Source organism: Dermacentor silvarum, chromosome 5, assembly GCF_013339745.2.
Source record: "Dermacentor silvarum isolate Dsil-2018 chromosome 5, BIME_Dsil_1.4, whole genome shotgun sequence".
NCBI lineage: Eukaryota > Metazoa > Arthropoda > Arachnida > Ixodida > Ixodidae > Dermacentor > Dermacentor silvarum.
The window spans coordinates 87,161,254-87,181,048 of NC_051158.1; positions in this window are offsets into that span (position 1 = coordinate 87,161,254).

The following is a 19,795-nucleotide window of genomic DNA, read 5'->3' on the forward strand; positions in this document are numbered from 1 at the left end:
TTTTGTGTTGCGGATCGTTTTATTTTAAGTCGTGCAAGAAGCTAGAGCGGCTATGAGCTCTTGAATGTATATTTTCTTTTTGACAGTATTTTAACTGCCTCAAGCTTTTTTTTACTTCAATTCATCAATGTTGACCGCTATGTCCTTAGGGACTAGAAATCTTACTCCGAATTCTCTCCTATCTGGAAGACCTCTGTATCAGAGGACGTGGCCGTTAGTCAGCAATGTATAAGCCTCACCAGTTCTTCTCACCTCACTTAGGCCAAGAATATCCCAGGCAATACCTCATAATTCTTCAAATAGCCCTGCTAAGCTAGCCTTACTCGATAGGGTGCGCATGTTGAACGTTGCCAGGTTCAGTTTTCATTGGCGGCCTGTCCGGACCCAGAGATTCTTAGCACCCTCTGCCGCGTAGCAGGTATGACAGTAGTACTTTTCTTTCAAGGCACGTTTGGTAAGTTGTATTCATTATTATTCATTCCTCTGAGGATACCTTGGAACAAATTTGAGTTTTAGGAACGTTCTGTTAGGCAGAGGGCAGTGTTGGTCTCTTCTGATCGTGGTAGATGCAGATAAATTTTCAACTTAATTTTATGTTTGCTTTAAGAAAAACCTGAAAGCTGAACGTCTCAGAAAGGATAGCGTCAGTGTTTTTTTTTTTTTTCGCAGAGATATGTAGATAGTTCGCGTGAGTTTACGTTAAACTAAGACTTTCTTTTCGGATTTCGCGAGTTCTGAAAATAACGCTGTATCAGGTTGGATACTGGTTACTCTGGAGTCTACTTCAGCTGATTTTAGAAATCGCCGGATGGTTGTTCCCGCGCACACATAGAGAGTACCGCGCATTAGAAAGGGGCTGTGCGGATCGCTGTTAGTAATTGTATATTCTACAGGTTTCTTTTCTCTTCGACGTATTATGCAAGGTTATGTCTAAGCCTCACTCGATAGGGTGCGCGTGTCTCACACATGTATTTAGAAGACGGCAGCATTTGAATTTCATTTAGTGCGTGGAAGTACTTACAGATAAGTGCGAATCTTTTTGTAATCTTGAACGCGCAATTTGCCCATTATATTGTGCGATAATAACGGATGTAGAGTATGAACAAAGCGTTCATGGCGCTTGTGCGATTTTACCATTTAATGACCATTTATTTACGGTCATCCTGCAGTTATGTTGCAGGATTATGGTGATGTATACCTAGACGTGTAATGTTCTGTGCTTTTTTTTTCTCTCTTTTTTAGTGTGGTAAGCGGAAGGTCGTAAGTCCGAATCCTCCTCCAGTCCACTTCATTTTCAGGCATAGAGTGGCGCCTGACACCGGATCAAAAAAAATATCGCCGAGAGCTACTGGGGCTATACTAGTCAAGGTGCAACCAAATTAAGAAGGCCCACTAAGCTTCAACGAAGTCACTCCCTCACCAGAACAGGAATTGGCCTCCCTGGTGCAGTATTTGGCCGCTACATCCTTAATGACTCCAACAATTTACCAATGGAGATAAGGTATATTCCTATAAATGGGACGATACATTTCACTCATTAATTTTGGGCTGAATCATCCAAATTTGACATGCTTGTTTGAAAACTTGCTACACCACGTATGGCCACCAGCGATACGACTTATGTGTTAGCCATAAACTGAAGCGGGTTCCCTCTTTCGCACTTCGATGATAATGATGATTTATTGAAATCCCCTTCGAAACGGGGTAGTGAGAAAAAGTCCCCTAGACTGATTGAGTTATTCAGCTATGCTGTACATGTTTTTCATTCTAGCCTTTCTAGGTACATCTCCTTACCTTTTCCCCCGTAACAAGCATGCTGTCAAATAGCGCCGCCAGCATGAAGCTTGCGCGTGAACCCTGAATTCCATGTCGCGCCGGTGCGTGCAAATGCTTGGAAACGCGTCATGCGGCAACCGGGATCTTCTCTCGTGCTTCTTTCGGGACACGCTGCGCCATCTATCGGCGCTGCTGAGAAGTCGCGCTTGGCCTCCGAGACTAGAAGCGTGGCGCGGTGGTGCCTGCGAACGCTGAGAAATGTTCTCTCGTTTGCCAAGCAACCATTGCCACATACTCAGTGGCTCTAATTGGGGAGAGGCCCATTGAAAAGCGGCACATTCAAAGTGCACTTATGGTGCAGCTTGCTGAAGCGTTGGCGTCAAAGACGTTCACTGAAATGTGGCACATGCTGAGTGCATTTGCGGCACATCCTGCTAAGCGTCGGCTTGCTCTCCTTGACGAAACCTTCCGAAATGGGTTCAATTCCGGTCAGCATCGAAGAAATTTATTCGGTCTTTTTTTGTCATTGTAGATCGGCACATTCCCAGTGGGAAATACCTAATTACTCAAGTTGCTGGCGTCAACATCGTGCATTGAAGAGCGGCTCACAGCAACTGGCAAATACCTAGTGCTCCAAGTCGACGTCAATGATTGTAATTCAACATCGGTGCCTACTCCGTCTCGTATGTAATGTGACCTACGTCGGCCTGAATGAGGCTCGTTAAAGAGCGGCACGAATGAAAATAGTGCATTGTTAGTAGGTATGACGGTTGGCTTCGAACCCAGTTCCTTCAGCACAACCACCACATGCGCTTACTTTTTTACTTGCCTTCTTCCATTCCACCCTACCCTGCCCATAAATTTTAGTTTGTTATTTCAATTATCAGCAGTAATTATACAGGCCTTTTTTCACAGGGTTCGATCACCACGACATGAAAAACCACGGTAGGTTTATTGCAGAAAGATGTTTTTATCTAAAAAACGAAGTAAACTTTTTATTTGCTTCTATAGACTGCTGGATTTCTGAATTTTCTATTTTTGTGGGAACAAAGCTCCAAGTTTTCTTTGTGAAAATTTTACAACTTTTCTCGTTTGGATTGTCTTCTAGAACCTCTCTGTCATCTACCTTTTGCTTTTTTCGGCCTGTAGCTTTATTATTTGCGAAAAAAAAATCTGTTGGTTCGATTAAAATCTTCTAGTTTCGCGGCAGGGCCACTTGGCATGGAAAGTGCTACGTGTCAAGCAAATCTTGTTATGTACAATTGTTTTGAAGATTTTCGTCAGATTCTCATTGAATGCGTGGCGAGAATGGTGTTGTGCAGCTTAAAATAGACGCGAGCCTCAGCGACTGCTCTGCAATACACAAATGGCGTGAAAACATTGCGGGACGCTGACTTTCAAGAAAATGTGATTATCCCATTGATTTTGCTGTGCAGCGGCTAGGAAACTAGAAGGTCGAAATACCCGCCGCGCTTGCTTAGTGCTCAATGCCGTATTTTCACAAGGGTGACGCAGACAGAACGATGACGCATTCCAGACGGCATTGACTAGCGCGAATAGGTTAAAAAAATAATGCTTGTTTATATCTAGCTTAAAGTTGACTTGCACTTTCAACATAAGTAAAAGATAACATTCTCAGAGTGTTACTTAATTTTTGAAAATGAAATTATCTTTTTATTCGCATCCATAACTAATAACGTATAATTTAGTGTGTATTTTTCGTTTCTACCCAGAAGCTTCAGGAAGAAGCTTCTGGGTACATTCGTACATTCGCTAACTAGCCCAACAAAAAGTTCTGCTTCAGGAAGAATTTGAGATGCGTTTAAAAAATCGCGCACTTTTAATTTCTAAAGTCATATAAATGGACAGTTCGAAGCCTTTCCCTGATATTACACTTTCCAGCAAGCGCCATTTTTCATAACACCGGGTGTTCAGCCAGAAATACTATTGCATGGAATTCTTTGGATAGGTTCGCGTGGTAATTTTCTTCTCCGTTCCCTTCGTCGTTTTCTTTTTTCTCCAAAAAAATTCTTGGCGCCATCGAGGCTAAATAAGCCAATTTTTGCTCATACAAAACCTTCTATTCGCTTACCGCCGCCTACTTGCGCACGCCCGAACCTCCAGCGCGACGTATTGCCGGAAAGCAGCCATGCGCCGACAAAGGAAGGAAAGAGTGGAGAAGGAAAGGCAGGGAGGTTAACCAGTTCAGCACAACCGGTTTGCTACCCTACACATGGAAGTGGGATGAGGGGGAATGAAAATGGGGAGGAGAGAGAGAGAGAGAGCATATCACAGCACACTCATCGTCACTCACAGTCCGTCACTCTTGCGTGGTACGTGACATCACTGTCACAGCCGCTTGTCAAAGGCCATTTTTTAAACTCAAGTAGACCCTTCGTCGCCTTCAGCTCCGATGTCTTCTGTCGATGACACGTGAGAATCGTGTCAATTGACATTGGTCTATTGTCAAGGTGCGCTAGAACGGACGCCAGAAACTGTCTCGGAACATTATGTTGAGGACAGTCGCATAGAATGTGTTCAAGCGCCTTCTCGCAAAGTCTCCTGCCATGAGGAGTTGTAAAGGCTCAACAATTCTTACCATGCGCATTCTCCAAGATAGCACAAGGCTCGGTATGATATACCATCTGAACCCGGAGATGAAGAGCGCCTGCAGAGAGCTAATGCCGCCTCGAGCTCCTCCATTGTAAAAAGAAGGTCCATGCGGTAATCACGGGAATGGGGAACGTCACCTCGGGCTGGAGGATCTGAACGAGTCGCTTGGTCGGCGATCCTCGCACAAAAGTCTTCTGCGACATCGATGTCTTGCCGCCCTTGGAAGAGCGCGAGTGCCTTGAATGGAAAACGCTGTTCCGGAAGGCAACGCAGACCTTGCACCGTTTTCCAAATGTGAGACAGTGGCTTACAGGGGTCTAGTGTCTGGCAAAACGTTGCCCAACGTTCCGATGCTAATCTATCAATGCGACGTTGAAACTTCTTTTGCAGCCTCCTGGCCGCAGTAAGACAAAGATGCGCCGACAAAGATCCACACAAAGTCCATAGAGCTGCACACAATAATTACTAGAGCGAACTCTAGCCCTAGTGTCCATGGCAGCTGAGAGTGCGGCGGATCAGCCAGCATGATAATGATGATTTGGTTAGTACATGGATGTGTCCAACTTCAGCCTTCTGGCTTGCAACGGCTTGCAACAACTTCGGGATTTTCTGCATTCATCATTTTCAATAAATTACGCGTTATAAATATTTCAAAGGCATTAAAAAATGTGCCAAGGGCAGGATTGGAACACAGGAATCCAAGCAATGAAGCCCGATATAGAAACCATTACACCACGAGTGCTTCCATTTCATGCGAAAGCATTATGCGACATTTTACGCGAAAATCAGTCGTATTCGGCGGCATGACCGCATGGCGGTACTAGAAATGTTCGACGGCGTCAAGAAATGCGCGCATTGACGTCACACTTTTCATGGAGGCTCCTGTGAACAAAGTAAATCAGTGGCCTTGAAACGAAAATTCGGAACATTTCGGTCTCCGTGGGAATCGAACCCGGGTATCCGGGGTGGGAGACGCTTCCCCAACACCACGGCTGGTCGTCTTTTTATTTTTTATTACATGCAAGCAGAAGTTTCAGCAAAACAAGCGAAACAAAGCAACAAAAAATTTAAGATGGAAAGCACATCCAAAAGTCGCCAAGCACGTGCAAGCATGAACAATTAAGCTATACCAACATAAACATTGTAAAGATCTTACATAAGCTTTAAATGTCTGGTACGACATTTGTAAACTTTCTTTGAACCAATGGGGGTAGTTTACGGAACTGCGAGATTTATTTTGCTGCAGAGTTATGCATTCTTGAAATGCAGATTGTGCCATACTGTAACAATTTCAAAACACAATAACATTTTGGTCATTATCTGAATTCTCACTTTGATTTGTTGTAACAACAATCTCTTCATCTGCAGTAATCGAGCCAAAGAAATACAGATTTTGCTACATGGCACTGCTATTTTTAAATATTAACGTTTAAAAGGCAACCTCTAAAATTAAACCACTGCTTATTTTAAAATAAATCAGCAATAGTCGAGACATCTTGTGGACTAGCTGTTTCGGGAATCGTAATTAAAAATCAGACCAATTATTATGGAAACGCCAATGCTGTCCTAATTCTTCGTGTGAAATGCGAAGAAACACCACTTGAGACGTTTCCTGAATATATAACGAACCTGTCTAATGTTTTTCACTTCAAGCGTGAAAGAATACTGAGGTTTACTGATTATACCTTAAAATTATAGCAAAGTGGACCTCAACGTAAGTGCCAGACATGCTGATAAATGATCAGATAGTTCTCCTGTGATCTTCAACACTCACATTACCCTGTACAATTTCTGAATTACGTCGTTAGGTCCAAGGATATATTTCAAGGTAGCTACATACAAGAAATAATTTGATATCCACAGATGCATGAAGGACACAAAATACATGTGATCTCGCGATCCTTGTTGAGTTTATGCAACGACAAGTGGCATAGAAGACGGTTATGAATTTATCGCGGGCGTGTCAACGCGTTAAGACGGCTGGCGTGCTTTCAAGGCTGAACTGTGTCAATTAGTAGCGATTATGCGTGTTTGTAGAGTCTTTAGCGTTTATAAATGTATAAATCATTTAATATCTAGGGCAATGCAGGCAGATACACCGTAACAAAGCGACAAGAACGTCAGAAGTCACAATCACGAACACCAGGCAAATCCTAGTACTAACCACCATTGCCGTAGTGGCGGAAAGACCACCAGACCAGAGGCCCGTCTAGTAATTATTGTAAGAAACTGTATGCCGAAGCCCGTGCTATTGTTACAATTTTCCGGACCCGTGACCGGTGCACTCGACATCGTGTGACGAAACGCTGCCCTTACGGAGGCACACTTTTAGAACGCAGGCGAGTGCTTGCGTGGGCAACGGGTGCAGGGAAAACGGAAGCATCGAGAGAATTGCGTCTGCAACAACGGAGAGAATCTTCTGAAGAGGGCGCATCGGAACGCAGGTGAAGACGTCGGCAAGCCAGTTATGCGAGGAAAAAAATCACCGCATATCCACGAAGTGAATGATGATGAGTGGGCGAAGCACCGGGGGATCATCCGGGTAACCGTTAATCATCCGTACATGCGAGAGCGCGGGAAGCGGTGGCAAAGCCGAACTGTGCAGGTCGACGACTCGATAGATCCGAAGTGGACGGCTCTCGCTCCAACAGGTGCCGCCATCTTGCCCTACGTACGGAATCACCTTGCGTGCGTTAGCGTTGAACGCTATATTCCGGAAATAGCGTACGTACGTAAGAGTTCTGGCTACGTTTACGTTATGCGCATGCGCAATTTGCAGCACGCAACGCTAACGCTAAATCCTTGCGTTTGCCGTTTTACGCTATACTAAAACTCCCTAATAATCTTTACGGGGAAACGTATGTGGGGAGCAATACGTGCTTTGAATTGTTATCAGGAGAGCCTTATAATCAATTAAGTGGTTCGGATGCTTGTTTTGTGCTCGTTTTTTATTGAAACCAATGCTGTTCTGTATGTTGTATGCGCGATACCAAACAATGTATGCACTTTTCGCTTCACTTTGCCGAGTGCTTGAAGCCTGCTTATCTCCGCCGCGGGTCGACCTGGTATTGCACGTGCTCCGATATAGCCCCACATTTCTGCCCACGGACGACGCCACGCAATATGCCGTCCAACGAGGCTGATTTCTTCGCTGTGAAAGTATAGTGGGTGCACAGTCCAATGTCACAAGCACGGTGGTCAGCCAACTCGTACTTGGAAAGAATGCTCCTTTGAGTGAAGTTTAAACACGTGGTGAATAGGCTACAGGGTAGCGAGATAACCAATGATAATTCTTGTCTTGTAGATGACCTAACAGTAGTATTTGTAGGCATATGTCGGCAAAATAACGGGAACTCACTTAGGATTACTAACAACTTATATTTTATACGTTAGCTTTAGAGTGCTCATTCTAATGAAAACCCGTCTGCGGGCTGACTACGGCAAAAGAGGCGAGAATAATGGAGAGCAGAGTAGGCCGATAGTCTTACAAGCTCTTTCGATGATGCGCTTCAAGCATTTCATTGGGATCAATCGCACATGTATTTTAGTTAAAAAGTCAACATACGTGATTTGTATAATTAGTCGTTTGTTTACTATATATAGAGAGAATTACAGATGTGTGATCGGGTGGCAAAACCGTTTAAGCGAAAATAATTTTTCATCTTATTTTTCATATTTTAAGGATTTCAAACGAATTTCGTTAACACCCGGCACACGGATTGTTACACTGGGTAAGTGTGCATCCGAAAATCCAGAGGTGCTTAGGACAGTGAGACCACTATGTGCGTCTTCAGAGCGTTCGGAAGAAAACTGAGCATAGCTCGACTGAAATCGAGCGAGAACTCGCAGTATTGCAAGTGCTGCCTTAACACTGTTAGAAGGTAGCCCGACAATTGAATAAAAGCAGGTTTTCCAACAGGCCGATTGTTGTAATGGATAATTCAGCAGTTTTGAAAACTTTCGCATCGCAGTCGCCTACGAAGACCATCCAAATAGCGGCTTCTTTTTTTTATTGGCTGCTACGCGACAAATGCCAGGTACCAAATACACGACGAAAACGGGTCTGACCCAGACAAAAATGATTCGCATTAAAATAAGCAGCTTCACTCGAATGGCGAAATATTTGCAGCGATAGCAATGGGTTAGGGTTGCGCCTGAAATACTGGGACGTCATTCTACTATGGGATGATTTGACAATTTGTCGCAACGCACCACGCAAAGCAAATACTGCTGGCATAAGGAACAGATTCCTGGAAGCTGCCAGGCGTCTCACCAAGTTGGCGCTTTGGATGCGTCACACTATGACAGTGCAGATGAGACGGAAGGGAAATCGTTGTCCATAGCGTCTAGACAGTTTTTAGATGAAGTGACCTTAACGTTTACTGTCTCTTCAACTCAGACTACTGCGTACACGCAGCAGTTCAATGGGAACGCTTGTGTGCTCCCTGTATGCTTGTGGCCACCGCTCATGTCAGCAGTGGAAGGCAGCCCGCTGCCTTTAACTCCGCCACGGAGCCGATTGGGCAGGGCAACATATATGGCGCATAAGGGATTGTTGATAAATTTTTTGTTTGATTAACGATTATTCATTCATTATGTCGGCCTTTAATTAAATAATCACTTTCGATGGAAGGTTGTTCACCGAATATTTCATTCATATAAATATTTTCCGGGCACGGTAAAAAGGTTGAAACACAGTTATGTACTTTTGTAGGACCCTCCCTATTTTAATGTTTGAGGAGGAATCAAGCGAGAACAACAAGTGTAAAAAGTTTGATAAAGAATAATCTTGAATTTGCCGGAAAATAAATGAAGTTGGCACTAGTGGCCTTTGAAAATATAGACACTATTTTGCGCAACTCCTGTCAAACTCACGAAAACGTTCACTCGAACATGTCTAAATGATTAAGTCGAGTAAATGAAAGGTGGGCATCGATGACGATTATTCTATTTGCGGGATTCTTTTAATCGATTAATTGGCAATCGATATTAGCAACCCCATGACATGTCCACTTCGATTCGTCGTTTTGGGAGCCAAGCGCACTCCGCAGCTTTAGAGATCCTATAAGCAGGCGGGCCTTAGCTGCGCATGCGCCGTCAGTAACGGGACAGCATGACCGTGGCAGCGCTGGCTTCGGCGGCAATGTTCCTTTATTGTGCAGTATATTCGCTTGCCGTATCCATGTGACTGTATGAATTACAGAGCAACCTTGAACACCTGACATTATTATTGCCAAAATCGAAAAAAAAACATTACGTGGAATCGCATCAGGGAGTTATCTGAATGATGCGTTGGCATTTCATAGTAGAGACTTGTTGTTGAGTGCTTACACTCAACACTGCTGTTAATCCTAGCACTGCTCAGCGGCTGCGGTCGTCTTGGCGCCACTAGGGTAAACGCGCCACTAGGGTAAAAGGTGGGAGTAGCTTACCTATGGACAGGTAGTGATAGCAGGGAAAAAAATAAGGAATTGGTCGATTGCATTAGAAGCGATATTAATGAGTTCAGTAACTCGGGCCAGGTGATATTAGTGGGAGATATGAACGCGCACATGGACGATTTAGACGGATATACTGATTACAACGGCTCTCTAGTGCTGGACTTGTGTGATGAACGGAACCTTATAGTAGTTAACAGGGAGAATAAGTGTCATGGACAGGTAACGTGGCAATGCGGAAACAGGCAGTCATGTATCGACTACGCCTTAGTCTCAGAAATGGTCTACGAACAACTGGACCAAATGATAATAGACGAAAATGGAAAAAATAGCCTGGGAAGCGATCATAGACGTTTAGCATTAAAGTTTGGGAGATATACCAGCGCAGAACATGAACCAATAGCCTCAGAGTTTTTTAAAAATGAATGACGAGCAAATAACAGAGATCGCAAACAACATAGAGAAGAAAATTGAGGCTTTTCCTACAGCAGTCTGGGATAATGAGGAACTGGTGGAGGTTATGCAGCATGAAATAAGGCGGACACGGCAATACAATTGTTGGATTGGAAAGAGGAAACCACGTATGTGGTGGAACAAGGAAATTAAACAAGCTATAGAAAAGCGTAAAGAGGCATCTAGGGTTCATCGAGAAGCCAAAAAGTTTGGATTACAAGAAGAAGAGGTGCTCCTTAGATGGAATACATACAGAGAAAAGAAAAGGGTTGCGAGTGAGCTCGTGCAAGAGAAAATTAAATGCGCAAGTGAACGTTGGGTGCATAACATTCACAAAAAAGACAAAGGCGCCCCAAAAAGATTCTGGAACCATATAAAAGCACTCGGAGCTCCAACTAGAAACTCGCAAACTGCTATAAGGGATGAAGACGGTAACATCTATGAAGGCGATGATGCGCTGCGGTACATCACAGACGTTATCAGGCATAACTTCGGTACGAGAAAAAGCGTAGTTCAGACAACAGATCCGGCAACAACAGAGAGGCTTGAGAGATCAAAATTCAGCATAGAAAGCTTTTATTGGAAAAAGGCAGCAGAAAATGTCCCTAACAACACGGCAGCAGGACCCGATGAAATCCCAATACAGCTAATCAAAAACCTCGGTCCAAAAAGCAAGGCACTGCTGACTGATGCCATAGCGCAAGTGATTAGAACAAAGAATATTCCCGTTGGATGGCGTGAAAGCAAGATGAATCTCATCTACAAAGGCAAAGGAGATAAGGATAAGACGAGCTCGTACAGGCCAGTTACAGTAACGTCGGTGATATATAGAATGGCAATGCAAGCCATAAAATTAGAACTGTCGAAGTGGGTGGAGGAAAACGGTGTATTGGGGGAACTACAGAATGGGTTCAGGCCAGGCAGACGCTTAGAAGACATTATGTTTGTACTAACTCAGTGCATAGAGATTTCAGTAGCTCAGAAAAGACCTTTATGGGTAGCATTTCTAGATATTAAAGGAGCTTATGACAACGTAGACAGGGAATTGTTGTGGGATATTCTTCAATACGAAGGCATAGATGACGATTTCGTGGAGCTGCTGAGGGAGATATATCGAGACAACCAAGTACAAGTGGCATGGGAAGGCCGAAAAGGAAATGAAATGGTGGGAATTCACCAAGGATTGAAGCAAGGATGCCCTCTGTCACCATTGTTGTTCACGCTTTACGTCAAGGGCATAGAAAGACGACTGGAAAACAGCGAATTAGGTTTTGATTTATCCTACATGTGTAATGGACAAATGGTGCAACAGAAGGTCCCTGGATTGATGTACGCTGACGACATTGTGCTACTAGCGGACAATAAAAAAGATTTACAGATACTTGCGAATATCTGTGGGAACGCAGCGACAAATCTAGGCCTTAAGTTTAGCACAGAGAAATCAGGGATTATGATCTTTAATGAACACACGAGTAACTTCGTGGTGTCAATTCAACAGCAAGTAATACCCATAGTGAAGCAATATAAGTACCTCGGCGTACACATAAACGAAGGAAAGAATTACTCAAGCAACCACCAAGATAATCTGAAAATAAAGGGGAAGCGGAATGCAGCATTAATGAAACACAGAGCACTGTGGGGCCACAATAAGTATGAGGTGGTGCGTGGAATCTGGAAAGGAGTAATGGTGCCAGCGCTAACATTCGCAAATGCCATTATATGCTTAAAATCGGATATATTGGCGGGTTTGCAAGTTAACCAAAGATCAGTAGGCCGGTTGGCTTTGGGAGCACACGGTAATACGACAAATGAGGCAGTGCATGGAGACATGGGTTGGGCCTCTTTTGAAGTCAGAGAAGCACAAAGCAAAATTAGTTTTGAAGAAAGGCTCAGGAACATGGATGAAAATAAATGGGCGGCTAAAGTGCACAAGTACCTCTACATGAAAAGCGTGGACACAGAATGGAGGAAGAGGTCAAGGAAGTTGGCAACCATGTACAGGATAATCGAAACTGTAAATATACAACCAGGGGTCATCAGAAAGAAAGTGAAAGAAATAGAGACCGTGAATTGGATGCACAGAATGGAAACGAAAAGGACAATGGAGATTTACAAGAATGAGAAGAAAGAAATTAGAAGGGAAAATCTGTACGATAACACAAAGGGCAGTGCCTTGCTATTTGAGGCTCGAGCCGGTTGCCTAAGGACGAAAACATATCGGAACAAATATTCGGAACTAGATGAGATATGTGTATGCTGCAGTAAAGATCCAGAGACCACTCAGCACATCCTAATGGAATGCGACGGGATCCACCCAGCGAGAACCGTAGGTAACGTGCAACTCCCAGAAGCGCTTGGGTTTAAAGTGGAAGGAAACATAAACAGATCAGCCGTAGAGATCAGCAAGAGACGATTAGAGTACTGGTGGAAAAAAAGCAGGGAAAAGATGGATACGACCTGATCTCTTAAAATCATAGGCAGCGGTACAAGCTAAATTTTTGAAAAAGAAAGATAATGAGAGGTATACAAAAATGCTAGATAAAGAACATGTGTAGTATACCTGATTAAATCAAGCAGGCTGGGTGACTATTTGTCGCCACCCCGTTTCAAAGGGGATGCCAATAAATCATCATCGACAGCGCTGCGGCGACACCTAATGCTGCGGAAGACGGCGCAACAAGAACTGATGCAAGCAAACTACTGCAGGTGGCGGCCCCAGCTGCGCTGATGACATTCCCATCCGAAGCGATGGCTGCTCCACAGTTCTGGCTTACTAAAGGTGTACCAAGTGCGTGCCTGATTACACACGTCACGTAGTCACAGAAACGCGCTCGTGCCACTGCTGGCGCGTTCGTGGTCGTCTTTTTCCCACAGCTGGAGAACATGAAAGCGATCGTCTTACGCGAAGGATGGACGGACGCTAGAACAGTCTTCTCGTTGGATAAGCATAGAAATGCTTTCGCATATAAAAGAGCACGGACATTCTAAGAATCACCCGCTTTGGGAATAAAAGGAATGAGATATAGACAGGATTTCTCACAGCTGAACAGCTCAGTTACGTGCATAAGATTACAAACTTACGCCTGAACGTCACGGCAGGATATATATTGACGCGTGTGCTCTAAGCAGACGACTATGACGATGGAGGTGTAGCGCCCACCGACGCTGCTAAGCGTGAACGCTAAGGTCAGCGTTCTCGGCCGGCGCCTTGGGGCCGGCTGCGACTGACGAGAAAAATAAAGTTGGATGGCGCGTGCCAGCGGCGCAAGCACGGCACGCGCTAGTCCGTCCTGAAAGCCTGCTGAGCTGGTCCTCTTGTTCTGGCGCTCCGCTGCGACCCCTCGGTTCTCGACAGTGGTGACTCCGGCCTCAGAGATGACCGACCCCGGCAACCTTCCGCCCTCAGGTTACCTTCCGCCTGACGCTACCGCGCGCCCACGGGACGTCGCAGCTCTACAGCTCCGCCTGCCCACGTTCTGGCGCCACAACCCGCAGGTTTGGTTCGCCCAGGTCGAAGCCACCTTCGATCTGCACAACATCACCTCGGAGATTTCGCGGTTTCGCCACTTGCTTTGCAACCTGCCTCCTGAGGTGGCTCAGGAAGTGGCGGACGTTATCGCTGCACCTTTGAGTGATGCCCCATACCAGCAACTGAAGCAGAGCATTTTAGAACGTACCACGGCGTCTGAGAGCGCGCGCATCCAGCAGCTGCTTACCTCCGAGGACCTTGGAGATCGCCGCCCTTCCCAGCTGCTCAACAGCATGCGACAGCTCCTGGGCGCAAGGAACGTCGACTCGAACAGTGCGCTGTTGAGGGAGCTCTTCCTGCAGCGCTTACCACAGTCCACCTGCCTTGTCTTGGCCGCTACAGAGGACTTGACCCTCGACCGCCTCGCCCAGCTCGCTGATCGAATCCACGACGCGACTTCTCCTTCAGTCGGCGCCCTCTCTTCAACGCCACAGTCCTCAACCGTGGCCCGCTTAGAGTCCCGGATCGACCAGCTCGCCGTTTCCATCGACGCCCTTCGGACGTCCTCCCATGACGAGCGCGGCTCCACCTCATGTCCCAGCCGCCGTCCTTCTTCCCCGACCAGTCGCCGCTCGCGCAGTCCTCAACGCTCGCCTATCTGCTGGTACCATCGCACTTTCCAGCGCCGCGCCCGTCAGTGCAAGTCCCCATGTGAATGGTCGGGAAACGCACCGCGAGATCACTGACGGCGGCATGTGACCTCGCCTTACAACCCGGCCGCCTTTTCATAGTCATGGATCGCATTTCCGGCCTGCGGTTCCTTGTAGACACGGGTGCGGAGGTCAGTGTACGGCCGTCCTCCAAGCGTGACCGCGCTTATAAGTCACCTGGACCTAGACTCCGCGCGGCAAACTCTACTTCCATCGCCACGTATGGTCTGCGGTCCCTCACTCTCGACCTAGGCCTGCGGCGCACATTCCGGTGGGTCTTCATCGTAGCCGACGTCCATCAGCCTATCCTCGGTTCCGACTTCCTGACTCATTTCGACCTTGACGTCAGCATGCGCCGCCATCGCCTGATTGACAGCAAGACGCTCCTCTCGATCCCTGGCGTTCTGTCGGCTGTCACTCCCACCGGCATCCGCACGCTGATCCCAACATGCCCGTATGCTCGTATCCTCGAAGACTTCCCTGAGGTGACAAGGCCCTGCAATTTAAATCAGCCTCCCAAGCACAGCGTCACCCACCACATTGTCACACGTGGTCCACCTGTCGCAGCCCGTCCACGCCGCCTCTTCGGTGAGCGTCTGGACATTGCTAAACGGGAATTCGAGCACATGCTCCAGCTAGGTATTATTCGCCCGTCGTCCAGCAGTTGGGCCTCCCCGCTTCATCTGGTGCCCAAGAAAGAACCGGGTGACTGGCGTCCGTGCGCTGACTACCGGGCGCTCAACGCTCACACGGTCCACGATAGCTACCCCCTTCCACACATCCAAGATTTTACAGGCCATTTGGAGGGATGCAAAATCTTTAGTAAGGTGGACCTTGTCAAGGCCTATCACCAAATACCGGTGGAGCCGGCCGATACCCCGAAGACAGCCATTCCTACACCCTTCGGCCTGTTTGAGTATGTGCGCATGCCCTTTGGGTAACGCAACGCAGCTCGAACGTTCCAACGATTCATTGCCGAGGAAACGCGCGGCCTCCCGGCTGTATTTGCCTACATCGACGACATCCTCGTCGAGAGTCCCAATCCACAAGATCATGAGCGTCACCTCCGGGAACTCTTTCAACGCCTTCAACAATTTGGCCTGGTTGTCAACCCCCAGAAATGCGTATTTGGATCTTCCGAGCTCGAGTTTCTGGGCCACCACATCTCGGAGCTGGGAATTCGTCCGTTGCCCTCTCACGTCCAGGCCGTGAAAGACTTCCCAGCACCCACTACCCTACGCCAGCTGCGTGAGTTCCTCGGCCTAGTGAATTTCTCCCGACGTTTCATTCGGCACTGCGCTGAGCTTCTACACCCACTGACTAACCTTCTTCGCACGACCAAGGGCTCCTCATCTGCAATTTCCTGGTCTCCCGAAGCTGACGCTGCTTTCAGGGCTGCTAAACAAGCCGTTGCCGATGCGGTACTTCTGGTACACCGGAGAACTAACGTGCCAACCCGCATCATGGTGGATGCTTCCAGTGTGGCCATCGGCGCTGTTCTCCAGCAGAAAATCAACTCCGAGTGGCGCCCACTGGGTTTCTTCTCTCGGAAGCTCCAACCTGCCGAGACTCGCTACAGCATTTTTGGCCGCGAGCTGCTCGCCATCTACTCCACCATCCAGCACTTTCGGCACTTCTTGGAGGGCCAGCCATTTTATATTCTAACCGATCATAAGCCTCTGGTGTATGTCATCCGTACAAACTCTTCCAAGTACGTCGCACGTGAAGTTCGTCAACTGGCCTATATTTCGGAGTTCACCACGGATATCCGGCACATCAAAGGCACCGACAACGAGGCAGCTGACGCACTTTCACGCATCACCTCCCTCGGCACTTCTACATCGACTGTGGATTGGGAGGGTCTAGCTCTTGCGCAGATGGAAGACCCCGAGCTGCAAGCGCTGCGTGACCATCCCCGTTCCCTCCGTCTACAACTCGTTCCTCACCCGTTTGTGCCTGGCTCCCTCTGGTGCGACATGTCAGCGGCTACACCTCGCCCCTTCATTCCGACTGCCTTCCGTCGTGCGGTGTTCCAATCACTTCATGACATCTGCCATCCCAGCGTCCGAGCCACGCAGCGCCTCGTTACACAGCGGTATGTCTGGCCAAGCATTAACACCGATGTTCGCCAGTGGGACCGCTCGTGCCTCGCATGCCAGACCGCCAAAGTGACCCGCCACACAAAGACTCCCACACAGTCGTTTTTGCCCCCTGGCTGCCGTTTTGACCACGTCCATCTTGATTTGGTGGTACCACTTCCGCACTCTCAAGACTGTCGCTACATTCTCACAATGATCGACCGCTTCACCCGTTGGCCCGAAGCCGTGCCCATTCCGGACATCACTGCGGAAACGGTCGCCAAAGCCTTCGTTTCAGCATGGGTTTCCCGCTTCGGCTGCCCCAGCATCGTGACAACTGATCGCGGCCGGAAATTTGACTGCACACTTTTCACTTCACTCAACCGCCTGCTTGGCACTAAGCACTGCCGTACCACTGCATATCATCCCTGTGCCAACGGCATGGTTGAGCGGCTCCATCGCCAGCTCAAGGCTGCACTCACTGCGCGCCTGGATCGAGGGCACTGGGTCGACCACCTTCCTATGGTGCTTCTCGGCCTACGTGCCGTTCTTCGTCGTGACCTTGGCTGTTCAGCGGCCGAACTCGTCTACGGTGCACCCCTGCGACTTCCTGGAGACTTGTTCGTTTCTTCGGCCCCCTCGCCCCAGCCGCTACAGTACCTCCAACGCCTACAGGACTGCATTCAGCACCTGCGCCCCGTACCACCTCGGTCATCGGACCATAGCATCTTTGTCCACCCGGACCTTGAGTCCTCGTCCCACGTCTTCCTCCGACGAGACGCTATCAAGGCGCCTCTTACACCCTCCTACGACGGACCATACCGTGTCCTCCACAAGACGCAGAAGTCCGCCGCCATCCTATTGAATGGCCGCGAAGAAGTCGTTTCGCTGGACCGCCTCAAACCAGCCTACGTCGAAACGCCTCTCAAGGAGCTCCCCGCGGATGTCGCTGGCGCACCCGTCGATATGCTCGACACCAAGACAGCCCCATCTCTGCCTCGTCGACGAGTACATTTCGCCGTTCCGTCTAGGTGGGGGGCCATGTAGCGCCCACCGACGCTGCTAAACGCGAACGCTAAGGTCAGCGTTCTCGGCCGGCGCCTTGGGGCCGGCTGCGACTGACGAGAAAAAAGCACCGCATATCCACGGGGTGAATGATGATGAGTGGGCGAAGCTCCGGAGGGAATCATCGGTAAACCGTGAATCTTCCGTGTAATTCGCCCAGTCTCGCCGCACTAAATCGAACGATTGACTTCCACCAATGACACGCGCCATATGTGACGTCATTCCTATTTTATAACAGCGCCCTTCATTATAATTGCACCATCTCCCGCTTAAGGGGACGCTAGCACAAACGCGTTAGAAACGTGCAGTACTCTAAGAGGAAGAGGCCACAGCGTCTTACGCAGCCGTTTACACATGCCGGAACGTGCACCGCGTTTGCCGACGCCATCAGCGTTTATGAATACGGGGGTAAGGCGGAGAGGCCACAGCGTCTTACACCAGCTTCTTGCACGGGCCGTAACGCGCTAGCACAAACGCGTTAAAAACGCGCAGTCTTTCGTTAATGTTGGGTATTTATTGCCATCGTGGTGCGTCTGTCCATGTGCGCTTCGTGGCGTAGTGGTTAGCGCCACGCGTTCAGAAGCGAGGGGTCCCTGGTTCGATTCCGCTACTGCCACAACTCTCGGATTTTTTTTTCTCATAAAAGTAGACGTGGCTACCTACTACGACGACTACTACTACTACTACAGAGGAGGGACAGACCCACACCCTAAGGAGCTTCGCCCCTAAAATAAAGTTGGGCGGCGCGTGCCAGCGGCGCAAGCACGGCACGCGCTAGTCCGTTCTGAAAGCCTGCTGAGCTGGTCCTCTTGTTCTGGCGCTCCGCTGTGACCCCTCGGTTCTCGACAGAGGCATTAACGGACTCCGTATAATGGGTCAGTAGGATTTTGCCGACGACGAAAAAGACGTGTCTCTGTTCTATTCTGCTTGAACACGTTGTCCTGCTGTTCTTGAAGAACGTCTCCTGTCTTCTCTTGGCATTGTACCGCGAGACTGGTGGAGGTGCTGGGTATTGAACACGCCTGATGCTCCGGACTCCTTCTGGTAGTCCTTCATCTAGCCTGGACGCATTGTCACCATTTGCGACACCCATACATCACTTCAGTCGTCGACTGCTAGGCCTTGCCCCGAAGTTCGCCCCTCTTCAACCAACTCTTTCCAGGAGCTCCACACATCTGGCAATGGCCGAAACCAGCCCACGACAAGCACCCCAATGCAGCTGGTCACCCAGTCAACAACAGGTAACCGTTTTTCATCCACTGGTTCCCGATTGCTATCGCGGTGCATCCTTCGAAGAGATTGAAGTCTGTCTTGACAAGTATGAGCGCGTCGTACAGATTAACCAGTGAACTGAGCAGCAAAAGCTCTCCCACGTATATTTCGCCCTTGACGACGGTGGCCATACTTGTTACCAGAACTGCGAAGCTAGCCTAACGACATGGAATGACTTTCGTCAGAAAAAGTGGGCAGAACGCCCAGCATTTGCTGGAGATACGGGTGCAACAACCTAATGAGTCGGTCACGATGTTCGCCGAAGACATGGCCTGTCTCTTTCGTAGAGCCTACCCGAACATGACCGAGGATAGGGAGTTGTGCTACCTCATCCGAGGTGTAAAAGAGCAGTTTTTCGCAGGGCTTGTGCGGAATCCACCACTTCCCGTCGCTGATTTTGTCAAAGAGGCTACGGCTATTGAGCGGGCCCTTCATCAATGATGCAGAAGTGCGATCGACTGTCCACCAGCACCGCAATCAATGCCGCCGCATTGACTCCAGGGTATCAGAGCCCATTGCGTGAATTGATCAGAGAGTTCGTCAGAGAAGAAATTCACAAGATTCTAACACCGACATTGGATTGCCCCGTCGCGTCAATCGCCGAAGTGGTACGCGACGAAATCAGGCAGGCGTTACCGGTAGGGGATCTTCCAGACCACCAGCGTCCAATGAGTTATGCCGCCGCTATTCGATGTCCGCCACCAGTTACAACCGCACCCCCGTACCACCAGCCTCCGACAGCCGCTCCTTGGTCGCCGCCGCAAGAGGAGGCTTTGAAGCGCGCACCCGTGATGTCGATGCCATCATACGGCCAGCCGTCATTCGTCGCGCCTTGGCCCACACCGCAAACCGACCCTACATGACGGCTACAATCTTGGAGATCCGACGCGTGGTGCACCGCCGATAACCGCCCGCTCTGTT